The sequence below is a fragment of the Balaenoptera borealis genome (assembly GCF_965194805.1).
Source record: "Balaenoptera borealis genome assembly, chromosome: 2".
Classification (NCBI taxonomy): Eukaryota; Metazoa; Chordata; class Mammalia; order Artiodactyla; family Balaenopteridae; genus Balaenoptera; species Balaenoptera borealis.
In genome coordinates, this window is record NC_138867.1 from 12,169,509 (window position 1) to 12,194,860 (window position 25,352).

The 25,352-nt window shown below is 38.4% G+C and overlaps 2 long non-coding RNA genes across 2 annotated transcripts in view; one reads left to right on the forward strand and one right to left on the reverse strand.

Moving 5' to 3' along the window:
• Nucleotides 1-25,352, forward strand: part of LOC309624513 — a 690,902-nt gene that overhangs the window by 653,056 nt on the left and 12,494 nt on the right. The window lies entirely within an intron of this gene.
• On the reverse strand, nucleotides 17,965-20,314 carry LOC309624512. The gene is made up of 2 exons (XR_014241986.1): nucleotides 20,034-20,314; nucleotides 17,965-19,014 (listed from the first exon to the last, which is right to left on the reverse strand). It is a non-coding gene; the product is annotated as an uncharacterized lncRNA (long non-coding RNA).

Genomic DNA, 25,352 nt, shown 5'->3' on the forward strand with positions numbered 1-25,352 from the left:
ATTATTATTCATAATATTAAACTAGGAGTAAAGGAATGACCAATAAGGAACTCAGGAAAATGGACTGGTTTGCAAACTGTAAACAAGAGCCCGCTCCCATGAATGGTGCCTGTGTGAAGCATGGCATTGCTTTTCCAAAGGGAAATTGTCGCATTACCTCTGCCATTCTAGCCCTCCATGTAGCGTCTCTGTGCATAAAAGCCTCGGCTGCAGGAAATGCCTGATGGCCCATAGTGATTTTAACACTGAAAAGATTAACGATGTGTAACACAAGACAGGATAGGCAGCATCTAACCAAACACATCTGCTTTTCTATGGTAAGTAGCCAAGCTGTGTTTCCAGGGGTCCATATGGTCCTTGTAGAACCATTTCAGAGAACAACACACTGTTTTTAAGAGACTACTTGAACAGAGACTACTCAGTTCCGTTCCAACGCACAACCTTACCTTAGTGATTTGCTAATGTGACTTGCCAGACATAACACAATCATATAGCAGGTTTCATTAAGTTTGAGAATCTGTGGGCAGAAGCTTTACAACAAACAAGAGACAGGAGAAGAAAGAGACTGGAAAGTCTTATTACCCTCAAACAAATAATGAGCTGTAAGTTTAGGCAGACATCGGAAGGTGACTTGAAACAGATTATTGAGTGAGATTTGTTGAAGATGTTGGAAGTCTTGGGCATGGTGAAGAACAAGAAGCTAGTCCTGGTAGAGGCTGGAAAAATCAACAGGGTATAGAGCCTTTACTTGGAAAATTGAGGCACAGCTAAGGCGGGCATGAGTAGCTGGATACCCAATAGATATGATGCTGACGGCATCATGACACCATTTATTTATCAAATAGAGATAACACATTACAGTGAAAGTAGGTCCTTCCATCCATAAGGGATTATGGTACTCCTCTGCTCAAAGCCCTCCAATAGCTCACCAGTCTACTCAGGTGAAAACTAAAGTCTTATCAAAAGCATCTAAGGTCCTGCCAGGTATGAACTCATCTCCTTCAACTTGGGCCACACTGCCCTCTGCTAGTCTTTAAACTTGACAATCAGGCTCCCACCTTAGGTTTTGTATGACCTGTTCTCTCTGCTTAGAAGGTTCTTCTCCTTCATGGCCTGCTTACTTCCTACCCCTTTAATCCAGGTTTCCACTTGAAGGTCACCTTCTCAGTGGGGTCCTCCATGCCCATCCTTCCTAAAATAGCAGCTTCCTTCTACACACACCTCAGCACTGACCTTAATTTACTTTTGTCCATAACACTTGTTAGCATCTGACATACTGTAAGTTTTCCTGTATATTTGTTCATCTTCCTCCCTCCCTAGAATGTAAGTCCTGGAGGGGAGGGACTTTGTTTTGTTCACCTGTAGAGCCCCAGTGTAAGGACAGTGTCTGAATCGGGGTAAAGAACGTCTGCCAAATGCATATGGAGGGACCATAGCCACTGGGCCTCAACTGGTTGTGAAGGTGACTTCTGCATAGGAACAAATAGTGGAGAACTAGTCAGAACAGAAGTATTTATTAATGTTTGTACTGTCGTGGTTAGGCATTGTTCCAGATATTATTCCAGGTGGGGCTTCCACAAATTCAATGAAGCAGGCATTATTGTACCTATAATAAAGATGGAAATATGAAGTGATGGAACTGATAGGAAGTTACAGAGCAGGACTGAATCTCAGGCCGGCATGACCCCATGGTAAAAAGCAATCTTAGATAAGGAGGCAAAAGCTGGGCAATTAAAAATGCTTTTTATCATTGTTCCTTTCCCAAGCCCCTAAAATAAAAAAGAAAAATTACAAAAAGAAGGTTTAAAACCTACACAGATAAATAGAAATTAAAAGGAAAAAGGCAGAAAGAGAAAGAGATCAACACATTTTGGGACACAAAGTGATACCGAGTCTGGTAGATGTGTAAAAGCTGATTTCTAAGAGACAGCAGAGGATGAAGCCAATGATAAGATAACCAGTTTGAGCCTCAGGACCCAGGACAGGCTCAGGTGTTGGAGGCGTCAGGTACCATGGAGGGCGAGGGTAAAATGAGGGGCTCAAAACACATGAATGAGTGGAAAGTCTGTGTAAGGAGAACTCACTTCCGGCCCTCCTCCCGCCAACACATCTTCCCACCATTGCTACCTTCCCTCAGCCTAACAGGAGATGTAAAGCTATTCTGTGGAGATACTGTACCAGAACAGGCTTCAGAAGAGCCTTACTGAAAACAGAAGCACAAATTAAGGGAGTAGTAAGAAGGGAGATCTCCAGGCCCTTCCCCTTCTTGGCTCCCAGAGAAGGCAGCTGGCTGAGGACTGTCCACTGAACAGTCTCAAAAAATGTACTTCCAAAATTTGTATCTTCTATGATAGGAAGACGATAGATCATTCCTAAAGTGGATAAACAGGGGGAGAGCAAGCATAGATATTTTCTTTAGAAACAGAAATAAATATCAGGGTGAATAAAGCAGGACTGATTTAGAAATAATTTGCTCTTTGGAATGGAACTCAGGGGTGAGAAAGGGTAGGACAGGGGACAGCTGTTTTTCATTAAATCTCCTCTAATACAACTTGACTTATTAATCTTTATACTCATATTACATCAACAGACTTTTTAATTAAAAAAGACAAAGAATGACAGATAAATCTGCTATGTTTGTTATCACCCAGAATGTGCTTTTCAACAGTTCTATCAAATTTCTGGTGAAAGTAAGTTTTGAGTATTAAACTAAAACCGTCCAGAAACAGTTGTCATATGCAGACCTGACTTCTCTGCCTGAGTTCCTGAGCATTTGTGCTACAGTAATTAGTCCATGCTGAGAACTAAAGGAGGGGCTTTTCTGCCACTGGAAATGTTGCAATATTTCCTCACTTGTTGGGTGTCCTGAAGCTGTCTATTTATAAGTAAGATTGAGATACTAAAAGTCCAGTTTGAAGCTTTATGGATTGAGATACTAAAAGTCCAGTTTGAAGCTTTATGGACCGAGTGAGTCATGTTGATTAGTGGCTTTTCTGTTTCTTTGCCTGTTATTCCAGATTCTGATACAGACGGGTCTGTGTGTCATCTTTATTTTGACCCACGGTGACAAGACTCTGCCCAGCACAGCATGACAATAGCAGAAACATCAGCTGAAGCCCCTAAATCATCTTGTGCTGAATTCCCATCCATAACCACTGAGGGCTCACAGAGGTCTCCTTTACCCAGTAAAATGGACCACAGTTTGGTAACCCCTGACAATTCTGATGTGAGGACTGCTCATATTTTTGCACCCAACACAGAAGCAATCTCAAAACAGAGCTACATACGTAACGCTTTCTCACAGAAAGAGTAGTAGGAAAACAACAGGAACTATGCTTCAAAGGAGCAGTTTTATTTCATCTGAGGCACTGAGATTCCGAAGCATGTGAAAGGCTGGGGGAAAGGAATACAGGTGGATACTTGAGTCTCTTTGGCATTTAATCATAGCTTTTGCTAAAGGTCTACTCTACTGTCCCCTGTTTACTGTCACTGTTTGCTGTCACCCCACAGCCATCAGAAGAGAAGGTGACAGTTTCTGAGGCCCTGCCAGAACAGAACTTCTCTTTCCCTTGCTATTAAGAATTCTCCGAGAAAATTTACAGCATCCGTGGATATTAAAAATAGGCGCTGTTTTGTCAAGTGCTCTCATAGCAGGTGAGCTGTGTTCCACACCCCCATCTCTTTTGAGGAGAGATGAAAATCCCATGGCCCCCATTGCTGGCTGCCAGAACAAAAGGAAAACGGGGCACATTACCTGCCTGCCACTGTTGGAGACCAAAAGGCAAGGTGGCTGTGAAGATGGGGGAAGAAACCCTTTCGTCAGAATGAAATTGAAGCATTTCAACATGCTTCTTACTCTAAATTTCTTCCTCTTCCTACAAGGTTGCAGTCAAATCAAAACTATTATTTTATGAAATAATCTTAAATTAAGTAGGAAGGTTTGAAAGAAGATGGCGTTGTTCAAACTTCTACCAAGAATGAAACTCTTCATCGTCATTATCACTCTCACTCTGCACAAAGACGGCGCCATCATCTCTAACTTAGAGATAAGGAAACAGGATCAGGCGGATGACGAAACTGCCCTCAGTGGTGCCATCTAAGGGTAATAGGGGCATGGAACCATCTGACCTGTGACATATCCAGAATGCAACTTTACAGAACGGTCCCTGCCTTAAGGATTGTTGACTTAAGATTTTTCAACTTTGCGATGGTGTGAAAGCCATACGCATTCAATAGAAATTTCAAATTTTGAATTTTGACCTTTTCTCAGACTAGCGACGTGTAGTAGAACACCCTCGTGATGCTGGGCAGCTGCAGCTTCAGCTTCCGGTCAGCGCTGTGATCACAGGGCAAACAACCGATATACCTACAACCATTCTGTAGTCACCGTATTCAATTACATGAGATACTCAACACTTTATTATAAAATAGGCTTTGTGTTAGGTAATGTTGCCCAACTGTAGACTAATGTAAGTGTTCTGAGCATGTTTATGGTAGGCTAGGCTAAGTTATGGTGTTGGGTAGGTCAGGTGTATGTATTAAATGCATTTCGACTTATGATATTTTCAACTTCCAGTGGGTTTACCAGGACATGACCCAATTGTAAGTTAAGACAGGTCTGTATTTTTGTCTCCCTGTGTCCCTTTAAAATGGATGAAAGGTTGGACAGACTCAAGACTTTATTGATCACGCTGAGGAAATTAAAGTCACAGCCAGTTCACTGTCACAGTTTGGTAATCACATCTGATTGTTTCCCCAAGCAGAAAGCCCAGAAGGGAACCTCAGTCTCCTTGCCTGGTTGCTCTTTCACCTTCTCCCTGACCTGTCCAGCCCCACCATGCTGCCTCTAGCTTTCCTCTTCATCAGATAGAGGAAGGGAAGAGGGGGAAGGGCACAGAGACTCCCTACCTTCTGGTCCTGTCTATGCTGACTGCCTGCTAAGGGGCTGACACATGAGAAAGCTGACTCCATCTCTTACGGGCACCTTCATGGACTCTCTGACAACAGGTCCCAAGACCCAGGAGATGCACAGGTTTCCCCCGCATGTCTCTTGGCCCTCCGGCTTGGTTTCTGCTTGTTCACTCCATAGACGTGCTCTTTCCACTGGAGTCCCATCACACTCCAAGGAGGTCATCTCAGGAAAAATATCAGATGACTCCAGGTCAGCTCTTTTACATTTGGGCCACAGGAAAAACCCACGCAGGACCCAAGACAGCCCCTATTCCATCAATGAAGTCCTCAGAACACACCACCAGCCATCTCTCTGGGGCAAGAGATTTGTTCAAGCAAGAGATAATTTCAGGCCATTGTGCCCATCCTCAGAAGGAGAAATTCAGCCTATTCAAATGGCTTTCTTGTTAAAGCTCCCAAATGATCTCATTAATAGCTTGTGGAGGGGAGATAAGACTCACAGAATTCCAAGAACTCTTTCAAAAGGCATCCTTCTCTCAAATCTTCTCTCTGTATTTTTTTGAACGTTTTAAAAATTTTTTATTTCATATTGGAGTATAGTTGATTAATAATGTTGTGTTACTTTCAGGTGTACAGCAAAGTGATTCACTTATACATATACATGTATCTATTCTTTTTCAAGTTCTTTTCCCATTTAGGTTATTACAGAATAGTGAGAAGAGTTCCCTGTGCTATACAGTAGGTCCTGTGGTTATCTATTTTAAATATAGCAGTGTGTATATGTCAATCCCAATCTCCCAATCTGTCCTTCACCCCCCCACACCCTTCCGCCCTGGTAACCATAAATTCGTTCTCTAAGTCTGTGAGTCTATTTCTGTTTTGTAAATAAGTTCATTTGTATCATTTTTTTAAGATCCCACATGTAAGCGATATCATATGATACTTGTCTTTCTCTGTCTGACTTACTTCACTTAGTATAATAATCTCCAGGTCCATCCATGTTGCTGCAAATGGCATTATTTCATGTTTTTATGGCTGAGTAATATTCCATTTATATATGTACCATAGCTTCTATATCCATTCCTCTGTCGATGGACACTTAGGTTGCTTCCATGTCTTGGCTATTGTAAATAGTGCTACAATGAGCATTGGGGTGCATGTATCCTTTCAAACCATGGTTTTCTCCAGATATATGCCCAGGAGTGGGATTGCTGGATCATATGATAGCTCTATTTTTAGTTTTTTAAGGAACCTCCATACTGTTCTCCATAGTGGCTGTACCAATTTATATTCCCACCAACAGTGCAAGAGAGTTCCCTTTTCTCCACACCTTTTCCAGCATTTATTGTTTGTAGACTTTTTAATGATGGCCATTCTGACTGGTGTGAGGTGATATCTCATTGTAAAATGGATTAAAGACCTAAATGTAAGCCCGGATATTATAAAATTCTTAGAGGAAAACATAGGCAGAACAATTTTTGTCTAGTGTCTCTTGAGATCCCTCACTTAGGAGTTACAATGAACCTTCTGTGACATGGGTAAAAGACTGAAACCACGATTGAAACCCAGGCCTGGGGATTTCAAACTTGTCCCCTTTTCTACAGGACTATACTGATCCCCAAAACACTGCTGCCATTGACCAGACCACAAGGAATCCCCATAACTGTCACAAAATTTGACAGCACAGCCTCTATAGAGAAAACAAATATCCAAGGTATTTTAGATACAGAGGCCAAAGTAAGGTTGACATTTTCCATAATATGAGTTTTTAATAGACATAGGAGGTTGATAATCTGCAGGGAAACCTCTCATGACCATAAGACATCAAGACAATCAACATTCTTGGTAGTGAATACACCAAACACAGCCTCATCTAACATAATGCTCATTGGCTCACCCACAGGAGTTCAGCAACTCTAGTTGTGTTATTTCATGAATTAACAGAATTGGAATATCCCTTAGAAGCCACCTATGCAGCACCTTCATCTTACAGTAGGGAAAACTAAGGCTCAGAAAAGTGAATGACAAGTCCAACTAGCATACAGTAGATCCAGAACTAAGATTCAGGACTCAGGATGCTTTTTCATTTCTTCATTTCTTTCACTTGACATTTGGTGTGGGTTCCCAGAAATTAAAAAAAAAAAAAAAAAAAAGTCAAATGATAGTAGATATGTTTTGAGAAATTTCATTTGCAGTAATGAGGCTCAATGAAATTCTAAAATGTCATCTATGTTTCCATTGAGTTTTGAATTATTAATATATGCTGCTTTCTTAAGACCAGAGTATAGAAAAAGACCAGAGGTGATGCTTATTAGATTCCATTCATATGTCATCTTTCCATTTTTTATGCCAAAGCATCCCAAACTATACGTTCTGCTGCAAAGATAATTTCCCTAGGTGTACTGAAAAATGAATCTGGATGGTCCAAAGTATCATTTATGCTCAGCATGACACACCAATATTGCACAGTGCTTAGTTTAAAAATAATACTTTATTGAAGATTTTATATTTTAGACTTCATTTACATATTTGTTTCCAGTCTTTGAAATATTTGCCTTTTTAATATTGACATTTTCCAATGAGCCAAATTCTTCTGAGAGCTAGACTAAAACATACAGTTGGGTCAAAATATGTGTGTTTCACACAATGGGAAGCAAGGAAGACAGTGATCCCTCCACCAGGTTCTGAGGTACCTAAGATGCTCAGAGAAAACAGTCTTCTCTTCACAGGGTATACTTGGAAGAGACCCAGCTTTCAGTCAAGAGGAAAAGGGTGAAGGAAACATTTCAGAAAGAGGCTGTGCAAGAGATCATAGTGAAAGAGTTTGAGAAAGTGGGGAGGGCATGAGATAGGGCCAGATTAAGGGGTGTGCAGAGTAGGTAGGGAAAAGTATTCTGATTCTGACAGATGGTATGGAAGGTGTAAACTTATAATGGTGACTGAATGCTTAGGTCTATGAGGCATGATGGGTAAAATATAAGAACATTTTCCTCCTTAATAATTTGTACACATTCTATATAGTTCTGGGACAATCAACGGAGGCAGGATCATCTCCCCCCACTTTCCCTTATACCTATCCACTTAGGGGACACTTAGTTCCCTTCTCCTGGAACCCTGGCCTGTGTTAACCTAGAATAATTGAAGGTAGTCTTTGAAGAGAGAAAGAAATGAGACAGACATTCCTTAGAATTACAATCACCCCCTAGCTTTATGCTTAGAGGTGGTGAATATTTGCAAAGGAAGAGTTAGTTTTGTACACAATCTACATAAGGCTGGATGAAGTAGGGCCAATTTTTCATCCCCTCACCCTACTCATAGGAACTGAGGAAACCACATTTCTAACCCACTCTACAGAGGCTAAATCCAGATGGAAATGGATACGCAGAGCCAGAGGATGAGAAAAAATAAGACCAGGAAGACAAAAAAGTGTTTTTTAAAAGTACCAAGAGGACCATTGGGACCAAAAGGACAGGAGAAATGGGAGAAAGAGAGAAAGATGAAGTAATAGAGGAAAGATACCCTGACACTTGTCTGAAGTCAAATTGTCATGAGCCAAAGGGCACTCAAGGAGCAATGTTTTGGATCATCAACTGGACTTTGTGTGATGCTTTATTAACTAATAGTAAGATTTAACTTCTACTAGCAGATTGCTTATCCCTCAATAAATATTTACAGGTGTTTATTCATTAACTGTTATTATTATTCATTATTTGTTAGTTGCCTGTTAATGTTAATTGCCTGAAATACAAAGATGAATAGGACAAGGTCCAGAGCCAACTTTAAAACGTTCTCAACTTGGTTGGGGGAAGGCAGGTAAAACATAAACAAAGATAATGCCTTGAGGGTAAGCGCTAACAGAGAACGGAGAAAAGCGCTATCCGTTGAGCCTGGGTAGCATCAGATCCCACTAACCTCAAAAGCTGGTGTTTTGATCAGTTTGGGGGTCAGTTTTCCAAAAGGAAAAATGAGGGCAAGTGTTTTCTAGGCAGAGGAACCTGCAGCAGTTAGGAAGACCTGGGAAGAAATCATAGCACATCCAAAAGGCAGAAGTCTTGTGGGCATAGGCAGGGGCAGTGGGTGGAGATGGCAAATGTCAGAATAGATACAAAAGTTGTGTAGGGGCCAGACCATGAAGCACCTAAAGTTTTGATTTTATCCTCAGGTTTCTTGGAATTCCTGAAGGATGTACATCTGAGGAATCAGCAGGCAGTGTGATGAATTCACCTTAGAAATAAATAACCTGTCAGAAAAATGGGATGAATTGGAAAAGACAGATAGAAGGAAACAGGGCAACTCAGGAGTCCAGTGCAAAAGTTAATTAAAAGAGGGAGACAAAAATCCAGCTGTGATAGAAAAAATCTGAAAGCAAAAAATACATACATGGTTTCAAGTCAGGGTTTATGGTCATTTCATAAACAGTTAAGTATCAGGTTCTTCAGTGGGACCACACCCTTTACTTTCCCATTGTTTCCATGAAGACATTTGATCCAACTTACATCATTTTTACTTGTAGAGTAAGTATCCAGAATTAACTGCTTGGAGCATGAGAACAACCTAAACTAATTTTCTGTCTCATGACTGAGAAGCCTCACTTAAATCTTGGGCTCCTCTAGCATTAAGAGTACAAGAACTGACCACCCACAAGTCCTTGTTAATGTGATTGCTTAAGGATTTACTTCAAGGAAAAAAAGTGAAGCTAGAAGGTTCACAATGACTATTAAATATTTTGATATATTTAGTTAACTATTGATTATTTTGATAAAAAATAAGTTTGCATTTCAAAAAAGTGCAACAAAATTCTAGACAATAATAAATAGAAAAATCATTAGAGTTAAAGCAAGCTAAAAATCTGTTGTTAATTTCAAAATCATTAGAAAAAAATTGCACTTTACTATGTATACTAAAATTTGGGGTCTGATGGCCAAAGCTGAAACTAATTGAGCAAAGAAATAACACAAAGAGTCAAATACATATCCAGCAGTTCACAATGGTTTTAAAAATGATTGACTAAATAAGTAAAATGGGAAGAATAAACATATATCCTGTCCAGAAGAATTCCAAATAATTTATGTATAAACTCTGGAAGAGTATAACTCCCCACCTCTTAAGGGTAGGCTATACTTCTCTTTCTTCATTCTGGTGAATTTCTTCCAGAAACACAGTATGAAAAGAGAGAGAAAACGAGTAACTTCACTGTAGAAAAACCTGGCAAACTCAGCCTCTGCTTTCACGTGCTGAAGGTCAACATTAGCCGTGAGAGGTCATGTTGATAGTATGTACCCTTGACGTGATGTGATGAAAATGGCACTTTATCCCTGTGGTCTTCCTCCCAGAAAACCATAACCTCTGACGAATAATGATGAAAACATCGGAAAAATCCCAATAGCGGGACATTCTACCAAAAATCTGACAAGTATTTCTCAAGACTGTCAAAGTCATCAGAAGCAAGGAAAGTATGAGAAACTATCATAGCCAAGAGGATCCTAGGGAGACATGACAACTAAATATAATGTTGTGTCCTGAATGGGATCTTAGAACAGAAAGGGATTAGGTAAAAACTAGGATATCTGAAAAAAAAATATGGTCTTTATTTATTAACAGTGCATCAACATTGGTTTATTAATTATAAAAAATATATCACAATAATGTAATATATTAATAGTAGGAGAAATTTGTTGTAGGATACATGGGAAATCTGTGTTATCTTTGTAATTTTCTGTCAATCAAAAATCATTCAATAAATAAAGTTTATTTTAAATTTTTTTAATTTAAGTACTTTCAACTCCCCAGAGAAAAAAATAATAGGAATAAGAAAACTATCAATTATCTAATCAATGGCAAGAAAAGAGAATGAAAAAAGCAAAAAAAAAATACGGTAAACAGAAAAGTTTAGAATAAATCCAAATATATCAATAATCAAAGTAAGTGCAAATCTTTTCAACTCATTAAATCATAGAGTGTCAGGGGACACTTTAGGGTATTTAAGATGAAAGAAGCAGATCTCCATGCACTACATAGATAGATCTCAAAAATATAATGTAGTATGAAAAACACATATGCAGCAACATGGTGACATTTATGTAGGTTAAAAGCACACACAATAATTATAATACTGTCAATTAAAAAAATATATATATAGTAGAAATATGAAAACATAGCTAGAAATGATACACACAGCTTTAAAGAGAGTGACTCCTTCTGGGGTAGAGAGGGGAATGGGATTGTGATAGGGTACAAAGGAGTCTTTAAGTATTTTGCAAGGTTTTATTTTTCTAAAATAAATCTGATAAAACCAAAAATAAGAACTATAGTGAAAATTAAATTGTTTTAAGGTTATTTCTGGATTAAATAAAATAAATCAGAGCAAAAGCCTGAACTATATTAATTAACCTGTATTAACCTCATCACCCTGGTGTTTATCTCATCATGTTATGTAAACTATGAAGCTATGAAGTTTTTAACTTACATGACACAAAAGTTCATTCAGCATTAACACGATTAAGTACAATTAAAGCCATATATTGACTTTTTAACATAATGTTCAATTAACTCATGACCTGGTGAAATAAGACAAAACATGACAATGAGCCTATTGAGGAAGTTAGTCTCTGTTACAGGGATGGAATTTAGAATAGAGTTAAATGGTTAAGAAGTTCCCTTGAGATGTAACTGAATCAATCTTTCCATTAATTCCCAGGGAACAGGAAAAAACCTATAATTAGTACCTGTTTCTTTTCATTTGTTTTGTTTTGTTTTTAAATTCCATTTTTTTTTTAATGAAAGGGGAAAAGGAGAGAATAAAAATGAAGAGAAGAAAGGAGGGCAGAGAAAGGAGGGGGGAAGGAAAAAAGAGAAGTAAAGAGAAGAGATGAGGGGCAGGGAAGTGGGTGGAGGGAAAAGGTGGAAATGGAGCCACAGAGCCTGGAGAGGAAGAAAGAAGAGGGAGGAGAGGGGGAGAGGAAGAAGCGGGGGCTGTAGGCAAGGGGAGGGGAGGGGAGGAAGCGGGGGAGGAAGGAGGAATCAGAACCTGAAAAGGAGACTTCCTTACCTGAGAAAGCATGACGCAAAAGCACCAGGTCCTTGCTTAAAAGAGATTCCCAGTGCTTAATAAAGCTTGGTTTTTCCTTTAATGAAAGATTTAAAGATGAGTTGCTGGTACCTGGAGTCAACAAAAATTGGAATGAGCTCCACTCTCTACTCCTAGCATTTAATTTGGTCAAAAAAGAGTTGGACAAAATTAAATAGGTCAAGAGAACAGTTCAAAACGATGGCTTTATAACAAATGTATAATCCCTAATGACTTGTTTTACATACGTTGGTACATTTTTAGGGCATCACAGGGAAGTTCTCTAATGTTTCATGTCATTTTCAGAACATTATTTCTTACTCCGATCATTTTTTATTCCTTCTCTGTGAGATTTGTATTAGAAACACCTTAATTATTAAAAATTATAATAAGACACATGAAAGGACAAATAGTATAAACAAATGTTTTAGAAAAAGAAATTTTCCTCCAGTTTGCACAGTTTAAAAAATTATACACACTTTGTGGAAAATAGTAGGCATAACTGACAAAAAAATGTATTTTAAATTAAACTTTCCAACTGCTTTTATTTTGTAATGTAAAATGTTACTTTCTCTTATCATAAAAACAATGCATTCTCATTCACAGACTCTGCAGATAAACAAGAAAGTAAAGAACACCAGTAACCCCAGCCATTCAGAGACACCACCATCAACACTCAAAAGTATCTTAACATCCCAATAATTGTTTCCACACACGTAAAAGAGATTGACCAGATCACCTGGGGCCCTAGCCATTTATATTCAATGAATGCCAGCAACAATTTTACCCATGAAAGACTTATAAATTGTTTCCTGATTTCCTCTTCAATCTATAATTTCACGTTATTCCTGGAAGCACCAACTGGGTTCTGATTTCCACCCCAGGAGCCTGGTTTCACAGCACGTAGAGCTGGCAGTGGATTTAACCAGCCCCCTGCTGGGCAGTGCCAGCTCATGAACCAGCTCTAGGTGACCGCTACAAATGCTTTAGCTCTAGGAAAAAGTAAACTTTCACTTAATTAGTTATTTTTGCCCCTTATGAATTTCAGTGTAGTCTCTAGTAGCAAAGACTCTTTGGGGAGGAGGGGGAAACCTCAGGATCTGTTTTTGTGCTAGAGATGAACAGATGGCACTCTACCATGGATCCAAGAACCAAAAAAAGCAAGAAATGCAGATGTGAGGAACTGACAATAGAACCAGGAATAGAAGCAAAGTAAACCTAATAAGGGTAAACTGGAAATCACCCAATGAAAGCCAAACTATGCTTTGACTACTGTGTGCTGACAGAAGACCCTGTATAATCCCCCATAGACCATAAATTTAGACCATCTCCAGGGGGAGAGGTATGAACACTGTGGTTGTTTTAAATAGGACCAACGAAAGCAAAGCATCCTCTTGGCTCTGTTCTCCAACCAAAGAAAAATACATAGAATATCCGATATGCAGCTGAGGCCAAGACGTACATTCCTCTGAAAATAATGCTTCAAACTCAGCAAGGTAGCAGAGTCAGAAGTTCTCAGAATAATACTCCTCCATGCATGACTCTAATCGCTGAAAACTGTAGGTCACTCATTTTTCCAGGTTCCTATATTTATTAAAGCAAAAGTCAGCGACAAGATACCTAGGTTCTCTTAAAAGGGAAAGCAGACTAGAAAATTTCATCAGAAAAGTCACAGAGGTGTTTCATGGAGTCATCCTACACCAAAGGATAGCCCAGATTTCTCCAAGTCTAATATCAGAATTTTTTTAAAAACTGTGAGGACACTTCAGCTTTCAGTGCTTTTTTCCAGGTCAAATATCTGTGATGATGGTGACAATAGTTAATAAATTGTATATTTGAAAGTTACTAAGAGAGGTCTTAAAAGTTCTCATGACAAGAAAAAACTTTTTGTAATTATGTGTGGTGATGCATGTGAACTAGACTTATTGTGGCGATTAGTTCACAATATATACATGTATCAAATCATCATGTTGTACAGTGAAGACATACAATGTTATATGTCAATTGTAGCTCAATTTAAAAAACAATCTGCGATGACTTACAGCAACTTGTTCATGAGTGATGCAACTTGTCTGTGCAAGCGTTCTGTTCCCCTTCCCTCTCTGTAAACTTGGAACGGGAGAGTGTTGAGTCAGCACCTCTGACTCAGATGCTATGCACTTCCTGGAGTTATATGTGCATCTCCTGCCCCCTGGATCCTTGTTGGGGCCCACTAGTCCTTTGCCCTTCATTGCCACCAGCAGCCTGGCCCACCAGCCTTGGTTACAGGGTGTGGCCTGCCTCTGCTTCCAAAATTCAAGCAACAAAGTTTAGGTTAGGCCACTGGCAATATGAAGGTTGTACAAAACAAAGAAATAAAAAGAATGCCATCCCCACAGGATGGAATTTGACATTCTTAGCAGCCAAGGCGGAGCTGAATGATGCAACCCCAAAATACAGGGAAGCTAGCTCTTTGTGGAGTAAACTTTGACCAATGGTCACCAGGAGACAGGAGGGAACCACCCTCTCACCATCCATGAACTGCTCTATTCAAACAGACTTCTTTGTCCTCCCCTGTGCTGAGGAGATGCACCTGTGGGACCCAGCAGTGTCTTTTCCCAGCTCTTTGTGATGGAGCCACCGGTTTGGTAAAGTTTGGTAAAGCATCCCTTCACATCTTCGCTTACCTTTTTCCTCACTCTTACTGCCTTAGACTTGCATCTCCCAAAGAATACATTAGTACTTTAAATCTTTGCCTCAGATTCTGTTTTCCGAGAAACCAAGACTAAGACTGAATTTAAGAAGTTTCACCTAAACTTGATTTTTGAGTTATTTCATTCATCCAAGTTCTAGATTTAAAATGTAAGTAAGTTCAAATTAAATGTGTTAGGTCCTTGAGGAAATATTGAGATATATACAAACTCATCAATTTTAAATTAAGAAAACATTCTTGGAAATTTTTTAAATTAGCTATCCTCCTTTGAGCACTCCAAATAGTGATAATAAAATAGTTACTCTATAAAAAAGGTGATATGACTATAATTGAAGATCTATGAAACTCTGGGATGAACAACCAAAAATTTGTCAAAGATTATTACTTATCCTTTTCATCCGCATTGTAAAAATAAATATAGTATAGGCAACAAGTAAAATTCCCATTACAGTGAACTTCATGGTCTAGACAAATTGATTTCTTATGGCTCAAAACCTGCACATTTCTCAAGTGGCTGGAATTCATATCCTCAGGCAGCTGGAAATAAAAGAGCTATGTCCAAACTCTCTAAAATGAATTAGCAAAGATAAACATGTGCTCTAAACACTGTTAAGAAAATGAAAGATAACATGAATTCTCCAAGAAAGTAACCCTTTGTATAGACTGTATAATTCCTTTTGGAGGGTGATCAGGATATTTGAGAGGGAAAAGAATGATGAGACTCAGCTGTGCAGTGAGTTGAGCCCTGAGGATTCAGAGATGAATAAGATACTGTCCCTGCTTTTGGTAAACTCACAGCCTGACAAAAGAAGAGACAAATAAAAATTCACTGCAGAAGGTATTACGAGAGTAGTATATTTCATGCTTCAGAAGCACAGGTGACAATTGCTAATTTGACTTGTAGGAGGTCAAAGATACTGTTAGACTTTCTAGTTAACAAGCTACTGTTAACTGAGATAGGAATTGGTTTGAGGAGGGAAAATAATCTGTTTAGTTTGGGACTTGCTGAATTTAAGGTAGAACATCCAGGTGAAGATGATCTGTACACAAACAGAAAATCAAGCCTGAAGTTCAGGAGATACTTCCAGTCTAAAGAAGATATGAGAGACAAGAGGGTACAGGTTATAGTTAAATGCAGGCATGGGGAGGTCCAGGGAACATGTACCAGGAAAAGAGGGAGATGGATTGAGAGGAGATAAGAAGCTCAATTTTGGAATCCCAGGGACCAAAGGTATTTAGGATGAAAAGGAAATTAGAGGAAGAAAACAAGAAAAGCAGTCCAAAATTAGGAGGAAAAGCCGAAAAAAATTATCTCGTATGAAAGTTAGGAAGTTTCGAAGAGAAAAGTTACCATTGACTTTGGCAGTTAGCAGGTCGTGCTGAGAGGAATTTTTGGAGTGGGATTGACCAATGCCAGATTGAAATGGGCTGAAGATAGAAAGGCATACAGGGCAGTAGAAAGGGTGATAAGATACTAGCATCCAACCCTGGCACTGCATCATTACATTGGGTCAGAAAAAGTAAATTGCATAAAACAAAATTGCCGTGTGTGTGCATGATAGCTTGTCGAAGCCCTTTCTGGGGTCTGCATCATCTAAATGTATCTGGTATCATCTGCACCTTGGTGCCATTTTTTGGTTCCAACATAAATATCTTTAGGGGACCATTCTGGTTTCTGTGTCTCCCTGGGGTTTATGCACTTAGCTCCCTTTTCATAGGCTTGAAGCAGGGAGACTGGGTTGGAGAAAAAGACATAGTTACTCACCTTCTGCCTCAGTTTCCCATGAGAGTTGTCTGCTATTTCCTGCTTTGCCCCACATTCCCCTACAGAAGTTAAAAACTATAGCTACCACCACACTCTCCCTTCCCACAGCCCCTAATCCCATTCATTTACATAGGAAGATGAGAGGGTCACTGACAAGAAGAAATAGCAGCTCTGACAGAGAAGAGGGATATAGGTTTTGTTGGGCAGAACAAAGGAGTCAGTCATAATTTAAATACAGATTTTTATCCTTTGGTTTCATCTCAGTTTCTTTTCAGTTTTATTATTCTCTAGTCTCTCATTTACCATATAAAGGCATATAATCAGGTACCTTGATATAGAGGGTAACTATTGCTTGGATAGAAAAGAGCAACTTCATACATTATGAGATTATTCTTGTACAGAAACTGTGCCCGTCAGGTCTCTTTTGCTTTCAAATCCATTTTCCTCTTTCTCTAAGGAATTGCATTTCCAAGGCTCCCTTGTCACCTGGATTTTACAAAGGTTCAACCAGTGAGAAGCACTGGAAGAGACCAGAGAGCAGGAGGAGAGAAGTCAGGAACTGGGGAGAAGCCAGGGAAGATTTCCCTCTCTGGCTCTGCTTCATGCAGTGTACCCAGCAATGGCTGGTCTTCCCTGTAAGTCCAGATTCCGCCATGTGCCTGCCATGATTCTCACTCCCTGAAGGTGACCCTGCTTCCTGGGTTCTGGCAGCACTTCTGCCTTCCATTGTCTCTCCAGGCTTACGAGTGAGCACAGATTCCTCCTGTTGCTAATCTTTTGAGTGCATCAAGCACCCTTATTTGGCTTCTCGGACATTCCATTACCCAGGAATAAATTCCCTGAAATTAAACTCCCTCTGTTGAAAGACCTAGAGTGGTCTTCTGATTGGAACATAACACATAAACTATCATAACCAGATCTAGGAAGCACAGTTCTAAGAGGATTATTAGCAAAGACAGGGACATATTTATCTATATCAGTCTTCATTATCCATACTTCCTTACCCAACCCTCAATCAAAAGTGGTATAGAGTTAACAATGTTCTTTCTAACCAGAAAGTTAAAATGTGTTTGAAGCAAGAAAATATGGGTACAAAGTGAAACAATAACCTGAAGAATAGAGATGCTGTGAAATCAGGACTCTCAGACAATGAGGGCTGATGGTCCTAGAGGCAACTTAGTTGAAGAAAAAGGGGGACATATTGGATTTGAAGAGCTACTAGAAAGAGAAGTGATGTCAAGATGGGATGCATACAAAAATGTGCTGGGCAAAATCAGAAGAACTGGAGACATCAATTTGCTTAGTAAAGTTAAAATATCTGAGATTTGTCGGGTGAAGGGAAACAGCGTTCCAGGGGAGGGGAGAGAGAAGGAAAGAACTGCACTAGAAAATAGGGGGAAGAGGGTGGGAGGGAGACGCAAGAGGGAGGAGATATGGGGATATATGTATATGTATAGCTGATTTACTTTGTTATAAAGCAGAAACTAACACACCATTGTAAAGCAATTATACTCCAATAAAGATGTTAAAAAAAAATAAAAGAAAGAAAATAGGGGGAAAATAAGAATGTTTTAAATCAAAGAGAAACAACAAGTATACTAAATAGTTTAAATCTCTGCTGACATAATAGGACAAATAAAGTCTTTGTATATATAACTCCTCTCAAGGGCTAAGGACCATAATGTCATGTTTTCCATATTAGGTTTACCTGGGGGAATTCATCTGACTCACTCATGGAACCTTTAAAATAAAATAAAATGGCAAATTCCTGGATCCCCCAGTCTAGAATTACGGAAACAAACTCTCTAGGGGGTGAAGATTTTGAACCTGATTTTTAAAGAGCTCCCCACTCAAAGTGTGAGAGCCCCAGCTGAAGGAGATACCTGTAAGACCTTGTAAGCAGTACAAACACCAGCATAACTGAATAATCTCCTGGTATGCAGGAGTAGAGGGATACATCTTTAAGAAAAGTGGGGAAATTTGTCTGATATCAGAGATCCCAAGATTTAGAAGAAAACTTTCAAGATAAATGTTTTTGGATACTCTGGGCAGTGACAATTAGAAGATTGTTTCCAGCAGACCTGGGTAAGCCTTCTGTTGGAGGGTCTCCCTGGGAGGATCCTGTCTCATCATAGACCAGAAGGAGATCTTTATTTCTATGCATGTTTTATGGTTTAGGATGTAAATGCATGCCATTTTCTTTTTCCTGCATTTTGGCTTGGTCCTAAAGTAATTTTAACCAACTTTAATTTTCAGTTGGAAGGTTCTGGGACATTTAAAAAAACAAAGCAAAACAAAACAAAAAAAGAGTCTTTTAAAAATATTATTTTATAGAGCTATTTGCTGCACTTATTTTTTTTTTTTTTGCTCTTGCAGCCATTTCTTTTTATTTACAGTTTGTATTTAATACAAATCAATTCCATAACATGAGAAGTTACTATGAATCAAAGCATAAATACACAAACACAGTATACAATCCAAAATAGATGTACAGCATTCAGATATGAAACAAAAGAGAATGTTCATTCACACACACAGTAACTTGAGATCTGTTGGATATGGTTGTTCCAGTGTAGATTTCTAAAGATGGAAAAAAAATGACTTTGGTTATCAAGACTACTGTGGCCATATTAGATTTTGGAACATCTAAGCATCAGTGTGTGACCGTGCAAACAAAAGACTTTAGGGAGGGTCTATTTTTAAACAGGTCTCTGTGCATCAAGGCAGTTGTGAAAAGATTTACGTTCCAAAATCAAGCCCACTTTAGGCTTAGGACCAGGTTCTAACTATCTAAAAATATTGAATGATAACAGAAAGTGTTCCAAATGTGGCTACTCTGATTCAGTTTAAAAAGAAGTATTTACAGAAAAGAGTAAAGAAGTTTTTCTGAATTTAATGCAAGCAAGCTTCCAGTCTTCCCTTGCCAAATATATTTGGTTATAGTTTAGCTCCTTCACATATTTGCCTTTTTAATTTCAAGATTTGTCAATTTTACCTTCAAAACAGATCATTTTTTAAGCTGTAAAAAGTATTCGACATATGCAGAAATAAAAAGCATTTTGAAATTAGTTGAGATCAATGTAATTCTACTCTTTATCTGTTTAGCTAAATGAATCTAGTGCTCTTTTTGAATAAGAATAGTTGGTAAGTATATAAGTGAAATGTACTCATTATGCTTGGATTTGGGGTAGATTCCAATCCATCGTTGCCCTGGTACATATCAATGACTATATAAAAATTCAAATGCAATGTCAAACCCAAACCCCAAGGGAAAGAGTTCAATTCCCAAGAGAACAGTGATAGCTTAGCATAAAATTTTCTCTGGAGTACATCAGCATGAAATTAGCGCTGCTGAAACAACACACTGAGGATTTACAGTAACACCTGGAAGTTCCTCCTAATGTACATATAAATAGAATCACAGAAGCTTTCTGTTTTACCTCATTGTTTTATGGCCTTACAAATTTAATGAACCAAATGAAAACTGAATCTCTGTTCCACATCCCATTCTTTATCTCTAAGTAAGATAAAATCTATTCTCACTTTCAAGGTAGAGTTTTATGAATCCATACTTCTTAAGCCACATTTAAGGAAATCACCTCTTAACCAATTTTGGATGTTGTCTCTCTTCATCTTGTACAGGAAACTCCAGCAGACTTAATATTGGCATTCATCATCTAGTCAAACCCTTCACATGCTCTTCAAACCAATCAGATTTGGGATCCTCAACAGTTTCTGTCAATAAAATAAGGTGTGGAACTTGCAGATTCATTCAATGAAGACCTGTTTTTTTTTTTTTCCCTTGTCACACTGGATGTCTGGATGCCATCTGAATTGGGTTTAGAGGATGGGGAAGTATAGATGTTTCCTGGCCTGAGTCTCTTAACAGTAGAGATGTAGAAGGGAGACCAAGATCACCAAGGCACCGTCACTTGCCTTGGTGGTGGCATTCACTGGATTGGGGGCAGCTGGCGTGTGCTGGGAGGAGTTACTTGAAGGTGTTACGACAGTTGTTTGATTTGAATAAATCTGCGTAGGTAAGAGCAGTGCCAGAAGCAGCAGCCCCGGTCCCAGCCTGGCCACCATCGCCCTGCCCATGTCTGCTCCGTCGGTGCAGAGTGCGTCTCACTGCTGCACTTATTTTACACACAGCATGATAATTTCTTCGCCAGGCTTTTTTTTTTCTCTTTGTTTAGAGGTAACTAGATAAGCAGTTTTTAGGAGACAGTCACAGACACCCATTACTAATGCCTAGAACATTCGGGGACTCTTCAAGACCATTTGTAACACCACTGAAGACATTTTCAATAACTGGCAAAATTTTGAAATGGAAATTGCTCTTGATGTTATATTTTAAAAGCAATTTTGTTTGGAAACATTAGTGCAGTCTACAAAGAAACATCAAATCATGCTGCTAAGGGGACTAACAGCCGTTGAAGCTTTAGCAGTAAACTGGAGATTTCTCATTTTTTTCTTTCTGTTTGCCCTCCTTTCTTCCTGCCTTCCTTCCTTTGTTCTCATATATATGTGGGATACAATACTGGGCAAAAACAGTCATTATCTGCTGTAATCCAGTGAGACAATCAGATATTAAGCAAATAATTATACAAAAAAAGTAAAACTTTAAAATAGGTAGAAATATGAGAGCATCTGACAAGGGATTTGACATAATCAGGGGGTCAAAAGAGAGTTTTCAGTGCCTTTCAGACATCCAAGGAGAGTTGGATAGGTGGTTGGTTAGATGGTTAAAGTCAAAAGATTGGTTGTAGTTAATAGATGGATTATAGGCTAGAACTATCCTGATTAACACTTGTTTTCTTTACATGATCATTTGAGATGGCCTGGATGAAATGTATTTTTCCAAGTAATAATTCCCAAGCATGTGGCACAGTGGTTGCATGAATGTGGTCTTCACTGAGCTGGATTTTAGTCTGATTGAAGGGGAAAGATAGGTGTGCTTGGAACAGTTATGTGGAAATCCCTATACAATTCAAAGCCAAAATGAGAACCAAGACAGTGGCTGATGCAGGAGCCCAAAGGAGACAATCAGGGGCTCCAGGCATAGGGTTAGGAAAGGAGGAAGAGGAAGGGAAGAGAAAAATCATTCTTGTGAGGGATCAACTATATCAAAGCAAATATCCACATAGAAAGAAGAAAGATCTTGGCATGTACAGGGACGCCATGAAATAGAATAGTTGTGAAGTTATTCAGGTTAGCACATGCAGGTTAGGATTTCAACATATGAATTTTGAGGGAAAACAAACATTTAGTCTATAACATTCTGTATACACCTGAATCGAAATGAAAAAAATATATGTGAGTCATTTATATGATCAACATCAACTAGTAGCCACCAAATGAAGAATAAAACATTAGAAATATATCTAAATGTATTAAATACCTTTGTCATCACAGAAATTATCCATTGTTAAGAAAAGTCTTTTGATATCATACACAGAAAATGAAAAGCTGCTTTCTTTTTTTGTAGCATATTTAAATACTAGCTCTTTTGTGATTATATGCCCCCGAAGGCAAATTATTCCAGAAATAAACAAGGCAGAAGTCTTTTCTTAAACAAATGATTCTTGAAAATGACAAACTTCACAGTTATTTAATTTTTCATTGTTCTTCCTTGCGCTAATCAGCCCCTTTCTCTTTGTTTCTCAATGAAGAATTCACTTTCCAAAAAGGAAAGGAAAAAAGGGTTCTCTAAAAAGGCACATAACCTCTCTGAGCAAGGCTTTCTTTACTCCTGTGTAAAACAAGGACAGCAGGGGCTGGCGTCATGACTGCTACAGCCAGGGGGCGCTCCAAGCAACTCACATCTATCAACTCAATTCTTACCACTGTGAGGTAGCTGTCCTCTCCTTCTAGGTGAGGAAACAGGTTGGGCTACTTGCCAGTGATCACATGCCGTAGGAATGAGGACAAAGGGAGGGTTCGAACCCAGGGACTTTGGAACCAACATCTGTGCCATTGGCCACCATGCTGCACTGTCCTATACAAACATGCCAAGCCTACCTTCTAGGATTCTTCTGCAGACCAAGCCGGACAAATCACATGAAGTACTTAATACATTTTAAGGAGTGATGCAAAAGTAAGTTAACATTTTTATTAAAGTGAGTGATCCCAGGATGAAAGGAAACGTCCAAGGCTGTTGCAGATAACATTACCCCAAACCGTCACTCAAAAGTTGCCTGATTTGAGATGTCAAATAAATTGGAGGGAAAAAAAGAGAAAGAATTTGCATGTTTCATAGTACCAAAAACACTGTTACTGACATTATGTTTCACCACCAGTAAAATAAAGTCTTGATAATATGAGATATCTTAAACTCTGGTATCTGATTAAATCACACGTGAAAAGTATAACTTATTTTGTGAATGAGGCTGTATTGGCTCAGGCTATGAAAATTTTATTTAAACTCCCTTTATATTTTTGGTTGGATACAAGTCACATTTAGTGTATTATCTGTCTTTTCCTGAGGAATTCTGAAATCATTTTTTTCTAATTCATTTGAAAGGCTGCAGTGAACCAAAATATCTGTTTCATCTTGAATCTAGGATTATTCTATCAGTAAACATAGCAGCCTCAAATTTATACTTTTATTACTATCCCTTTTGACATCAATGCTTTAAAAGGTATTTCCCATTGTTTTTCATCATTCACTTGTAAATGTAGCAGAGGTGAGCCACACCCACATAAAATATCATAGGATAACATTCACAAAAATAGAAATGTATGACACATAGTTAAACAGTTGCAAGGATATTATAAAAATCGTGAAACAAAATAAATGTTAGAAATTGTTCTGTATCAATGTAAAGCATGATCATTTTCATTATCATTGTTTTCAAAACTTGTAAATAGCTTGATATCCATGAAACAGTCATAAATTTCAGCATCTTTTTATTTTTTTCCCGTGTGTCATATTTTAGAGATGTATTTTATTTTCTTCTCTTGCTGTAACCTACTTAGAGTCATCAAAGTAACTTGAACTTGGTCGATCATTGGTTTAACAAGCAAGGAGTTTGTGTGGTGAGCAGTGGAACATCTAATGATGTGCAATCAAAAGTGCAACCAATGCAAAGTGGCAACATTGAAAAGACTCTTAAAGGTGCATAATCCTAAATCCTCTTCAGGGGTGTCCTTATTTAAGTGATTTCACTCCATCAGTGGGTGACCCTCAGGTAACTAGAAACATCTAAGACAATGCATAGCCTGAATTCCAACACAGTCATTATATGAAGGGATAAGGTATACAGTAATTGTTTCAAGAGCTAAATTATATTTTAATTTATTGTGTTTAAGGATGAAGTAATAATTATTGAAAAATTTATTAAGCACTAACTATGCTTCAAGTACCATACTAAGAGCTTTATACACATTACAGTAAAAAGAAAAAGATCATAATCAACTACACATTCAAGGGACTTATGTGGACTTAGGAATGAGATGGGTCATTAGGAACCTGGGTTGGGTTTGGAGGTATTTGATGATATTTTATACCAGGAAGCTAAGAATTCTTCTATTTGGATTTTTCACTGATGTTGAGGATGATTAATAGGAAAAGTAGAAATGAAAGGCATTTTATTAATAGTAGACCACTGACTAATACCTCCCAAAGCAAAATTCCTGGTGAAACCGGACAGGAGCCCACAGCTCAGGCTGGAAGCCTAACGAAGCTTTGATTTTCCAAAGTCCTTGTCTGGATTGCTGCAGAGCCTCCGGTGATGGGCATAGTAAAGCATAGGTGTGAGAAGGGAACAGAGAAGAAATATAGGCTCCAAGAGAACCAGAGTTCACTTACTAATATCACAGAGTAGTCAAAGAAGCAGAGACTAACCACATCCACATAAAATAGCATAGAATACTGTTCATAAGAGTATAAATATATGGTACATAGTAAAAAAAAAAAAAAAAAGCACAATTTTCATAGTGTCTTAACACATTGCTCTCAATGTATGGAAGATAAAGTAGTCAGAAAGCATTTCACAAAGGGTGCCATCCTAGTTGGGGAAGTGTGCTGGTTAATTTTATGTGTCAGCTTGGTTAGGCTATGGTGCCCAATTGTTTGGTCAAATATTAGGCTAGATGTTGCTCTGAAGGTATTTTATAGCTGTGATTTACATTTACAATCAGCTGACTTTAAGTAAAGCAGTGACCCTCAACCAATCAGTTGAAGGCTTTAAGTGCAAAAACTGAAGTTTCCAAAGATGAAGGAATTCTGACTCAAAACTGTAACATAGAAACCCTGCTTGAGTTCCCAAACTCCTAGCCTGCCCTGCAGATTTTGGACTAAAGACTGCAACATAACTCCTACCTGGATTTTCAGTCTGCTTCTCTTCCCTACAGATTTTGGACTTACCAACTGCAAAATCATGTAAGCCAATTCCTTCAAATAAACACCAATCAATCAATCTAGAAAGAGAAGACAGAAAGAGCTGAACTCAAATATGTGGGATGATTAATTCGATAAGGTAGAGATAGGGGCACTTGAGAAATACTATTTAAATGCTTAAAATACATAACAATATATTTTATAACCTATCAATGACATATTGGTTTCATCTGGCTAAAAACTACTTAAAATGATTGTATTTATGACTGTAAAGAAATTCACAATGTGTTCCCACCAACAGAACATTTTCCCATTTTCTAAGTCACAATGCATTAGTAATTTAAAACAAATATATATGAAAACTCAAAAGACAAAAATAATTTTTAAATGAATATAATACAACCAAAAATCTCCTAAACTACTCCTGGGTCAAGGGGAAATTTAAGTCTCTAATTATAGAGATCTTTGAGAATAAGATATACACCCAATGGATATACTTGGCTTCCTTACATAATGTGTCTCCCCAAAATTCACATGTTGGGGCCCTAATCCTTAGTGTGATAGTATTTAGAAGTGG